Source organism: Beta vulgaris, chromosome 6 (assembly GCF_026745355.1).
Source record: "Beta vulgaris subsp. vulgaris cultivar EL10 chromosome 6, EL10.2, whole genome shotgun sequence".
Classification (NCBI taxonomy): domain Eukaryota; kingdom Viridiplantae; phylum Streptophyta; class Magnoliopsida; order Caryophyllales; family Amaranthaceae; genus Beta; species Beta vulgaris.
In genome coordinates this window covers 59,424,990-59,429,708 of record NC_079207.1, presented here as the reverse complement: position 1 = coordinate 59,429,708, position 4,719 = coordinate 59,424,990, and the positions used below count along the sequence as shown (strand labels likewise).

At 35.9% G+C, this 4,719-nt stretch overlaps 1 long non-coding RNA gene across 3 annotated transcripts; it reads left to right on the top strand.

Annotated features, from left to right (window-relative positions):
* Positions 1-481: 481 nt before the first annotated feature.
* LOC104887056 (uncharacterized) lies at positions 482-4,443 on the top strand. Of its 3 annotated transcripts, none has more exons than XR_007275614.2 (6): positions 482-669; positions 934-1,200; positions 1,419-1,529; positions 1,848-1,981; positions 2,664-2,779; positions 2,876-2,891. It is a non-coding gene; the product is annotated as an uncharacterized LOC104887056 (long non-coding RNA). The 3 variants fall into 3 exon arrangements; XR_008970065.1 differs by having other exon boundaries at positions 1,848-2,018; XR_008970064.1 differs by lacking the exons at positions 2,664-2,779; positions 2,876-2,891 and adding an exon at positions 4,268-4,443.
* The last annotated feature ends 276 nt before the right edge of the window (positions 4,444-4,719 follow it).

Here is a 4,719-nt window from a genome sequence, read left to right as displayed (position 1 = left end):
TTGTCAATTTATGTCGGCTTATTTGCGTCGCACTATCGAAGAACTGACGCAAAAGCTCAGGAAGAGCCTATTTGCATCGGACATTAGAAAACATGCGACGCAAACAATCACAGCAAATGAGTGGAAGGATCATTTGTGTCGCATCATAATGGGGACGCAACGCACATGAAGAACACGATTTGCATCATCGCACGTAGCTCATGTGCGTCGCACGTAGCTCATGTGCATCGCATATGTTCACTAGTGGAAAAAACTGCATGTGCTACTTGTCAAGTGCTTCGGTTGAATAATCAACCCAAGCACTTGTGAATATTTTAATATTAAAAATTTACAAGTGCTTGGGTTGACTAGTCCACCGGAGCACTAGATGTCAAGTGCTCCGTTTGACAAGTCAACCGAAGCACTTATACTTGCACATAATCACCGCGCGCTTAACTTTATTACTGCACTCAAACTCCTCCCTCAAGTAAATAACCCTCACTTTATCAATTTGGAACCCTAAAAAACTCAGAACTCATTCGCTTCCGTCGTGCTACGCGCTTCTCCATCGAACGTCAAATCTCGCCGGAATTAGGTCAAAGGAGAGAGAAAAACAATGGAGTGGGTCAGAGATCAAGTCGATGCTATCAATTCAGATCAGACAACTTCTCAATCAAGCTGCTAGTCATGGTTCGTCCGGTTTTCTTCTAAATCTTAATTTTATCTCCTCTTTTTTGTAGTTTTTGTTTTCACATTTGCATAATTTGTAGTTTATTATTGTTCGATGTGTTCTTTTGTTGGTGAATTGTATATGAAAGTTGCTCAATTGAGGTCTGGTTTTAATTAGGGTTTGGAAGTTTATATTTATACGATTTTTGGTTGGTTTAATAAAAAAATTGTTTCTTGAATGTTTTTTTGTTGGTTTGTAATGAGGATTTATTTTGATTTTTACAGAGGAATTGAGCAATGTTCAAATTCTGAATTTCGAAATTCTGCATTTGTTGAAGTTGATGGCGTGCAATCGAAGGATTTAGTAAATTGTAGTCGAATTCGATAGCTTTAGTTGAAGAATCCTGTGAAGTTAGGATTTGCATGCCTGCTCTTGCTGGAAAGGCCGGGAAAAGAATGGATACCCTTTTGGTGCCCTTGGAGCTGTTATGCTGTATTTCACGCACAGAATTCTCTGACAAAAAGGCATACATACGGTGGCAGAAAAGACAGGTGACATTTTCTGGTTCTCTCACTACCTTCTGTGTGTTGTTTCTCTAGTTGACCCCTGCCTCCACACTTCTTCAAATAATTAACCTGGACACATTAACGGATGCATTCTCTTACATAGATAGAGGCCCCCGCTGTGTTTCTTGCTGACTTCTTGTTGTTGATTCTATATGATGTTCTAAATTAATATCCGTGCTATACATGATTTTGTGTCAGTGTAGTTAAACATGTTGGAGGAGGGGCTGATTAATTATCCTGTTGTCGGTTTTGGAGAATCCGAACGGAAGGCCAATGAAATTAGGATTCTTCTAGCTAAAATCGAGGAATATGAGGTGTGTGCTCTTTGCTGGCTTCGTTATTTGTCAATTTTGAATATTAACCTTGTTTTCCCATGGTTTTCATGATAATATTGGAATCCCATTATTAATTATGGTGTGAGTAATTGTTACAATCTGCCATATGAATCCTTTAGTGTTGACACTGTTTAAGAAATGATGAAACTCATACATTTAGTGTGCTTTCTTCCATGTAACTGTAGTCTGTACATGTCTGTATCTCTATGAGGTGACTTTGGTTTTGAACATCATTGTTTTGTGTCTCTTTCTGCTTGATTTTCTACAGTAGTCTGAACTTTTGGATGACAAATTTAGGTGTTGAAGCAGCTTCACCTTGAAGCTCATGAACTTACGCTTCACGATGATGATATTGAGAGGGTTCAAAGGCCTTGGGAACTTGCCCTGCCGATCATAAGATAGGAAAGCCACGTCCTTTGTTCAGGAAATTGGTATGCTAGATTGAGACTACTCTTTGCTGTTGCCCAAGTACATTTCACTTTCCTTCATTATGCTCCATTTTTTATTATTATATTTTTATGAAATTATTTTTTTTTACTTAAATTATAAACATGTTTCTGCACCATACAAGTACCTGGACCATATTATATACATTTATAGTGATTTATTCTATCTGTATCATACCATTCTTAGCTTCTTCCATGACACAAATATCTCTAAACATTTTTGTTTTTGTTATTTGCTATTTTCTACATGTTTAATTATCATGAAGCTTATAACATTGGCTACTTCAATTTCTGAATTTCATTTGATTCAAAATATAGAGAAAAAACACAGTGTGGAGACTCTCACCTCTCGAAGAGTGAGGAGATTGTACTTTGAGGAGATCACACTAATCCAGCAATACAATTATATTATCATTGCTTATTTGCTCGAAATTTACTGTTTTACTTTTCTAGCTAATTCTTAGCGGAAGTTCAGGGTAAGACAGCTAAAGTCGCCCCTCTTTTTATCAGTTTAATACCCCTGTCTGTAAACATGAATAACTAAATAGCTATCTCCGTTGAATATTTACCCCCTATGATATCAAAATCTAGTTCTCCAAATGATCTGATGTTATCATGAATCTTCCATGTTAAGTTGTCATAATACAAATTTATTGCTTGCTTGCAGGTAGTGGCACAACTTTTGACTACATAAGTGTCACACCTCCATACATGGAAGTGGATTATGGGTTACTTATGACCCAAGTATGGGATTCATCCTTGGTTGGAGAAGATACTTTTATTGTAAGCTTTGCATATCTCATTTATAATGTTATTTCCATTGTGTCTTGATTTTACTGGTGCTTTTGGTAATTGATTTTCTATAATTTCTTGCCACAGTTGGTTGAATATCCTTATGTGCAAGCCTATGGTATTATCATTTGATATTTTAAGAAAATTTTGTTATAATTTTTTTGACCTATGTCAGCATCTATTATAGGTCCAGGAGTCCATCATTATAACTTGAGTTGTGCTTTCCCCATGACTGTCACTTTGTAGCTAAGCTTGCAGCTGTATTGACATAGACAAATTACTGAAGTGTAAGGGTTTAAACTTTCTTTAGTACTTTTTATCATTTCTTTTGTTCCCCTTTCCCTTTTTCCTTTTTTTGTGGGGGAGAGGGGGTTGTCATTTAAGAATTGTAGATGAATTGGATATTTATTGTACTTTTCCTATGCAATGGATCATCACTGTTACGATTTTGTTAATGTTGCCATCTAATTTCTTGCTGCTATTCTTTGTGGCCAATTTTATTGAACAAAAACAAGTGCATTATTTGCTCTTTCCTATGATACTGCTGAACCGTTAAACAGGCTGAACAACCTATGGAGTTAGACTGGAGTTAACCTTCATGAGACTCAAACATGTGTTAATCGAGTATTAAAGATCTTATTAAAGAGGGTATTTTTGTTTCTTGTAATTGGTCCCACTTAGATCATGCTCTTTGTTCTAGTTATCCTTGCATCTGGATTATGGTAATAGTGGCTCGTCTCTTTCATTATTATTAGGGAACATTTTACACTTAAACAACACTAACACCTAGGAACGGAAAGGTCGATGTATACAGTATATTGTCTAGAGTCTAAACGAGTTGAGTGACTATATTAGTAATTTCACACATGAATTAGTGGAAATTTCTGTCCCAAAATGATAGCCCCATTTTCCATTTAGTTTGTCCCCAAAAGATTGCTCCGTTTCATTATATTTTTCTCTCTGCTGTTTAGATACTATTTCAACTTTTGTGGAGGTCTTTTTATTGGAAAATTATAATTTTATGTATCTCGTTTACCGATGTTAGTAGGAGTAGGAAGTAATTAAGTAAATCGAGTTTCATATTTTGAGGATGTACTTGTACCTGTTTTATGTGTTAGACATTTAAACCATAACTCACTTTAGACTATAGTAGTGATTACTCTTCTGATGGAACATTTTTTTTTTGAGCTGGTGATATTTCAGCATTATATTACCCTGTCCACTTGTACTGTCCCTTATGGTGGGTGGATTCTTTGATATTTATGGCCTTTGTTTGTTGTACTTCTGTTACTTGTTATTTATAAATAAAAGGGCAAGTAGTATTTGTGCTTCTTTTTTCGAATTTTTCAGTATGTGAAGTAATATAATATATTGCAAGACTCCCTTTTTTTTATATCAGTTTCTTGAGTGCAGTTCCCTTATTGAATTTATAGACTCTCCCGACTGTTGGATATTGATTTAGTCGTTTGTTACTAACAGGTTGGAACTGTCGTGGTTACAAGGAGTGATGGGAGGATGGCACTTAGAAGACTAGGTGCACTTTGTGAGCAGGTAAAGTAACTTGTTCTTTCCAAGTTTTACCTTGTGTTAGCATCTGTAGGTTCTTTCACCTGATTATAATATCTGGTAGATCTTACTCACATTTAATCCACACTCTTTTTGTATCTTACTCACATTTAATCCACACTCTTTTTGTTTAATGTACAGCTTAAGGAGTTGAACCTCGATGGGTATGAAGTAATTTTGGTCACCTCTGGTGCTGTCAGTGCTGGTCGTCAGAGGCTTAGGTTCAGGAAATTGGATTTTACTTTACTATCTAAACATCTGATGCTCCTAGTTCCTTTTACATTTCACACCTGACAATTATGTTCAGCTCAGCACTATTTTACTTTACTATCTAACATCTGATGCTCCTAGTTCCTTTTAATGTA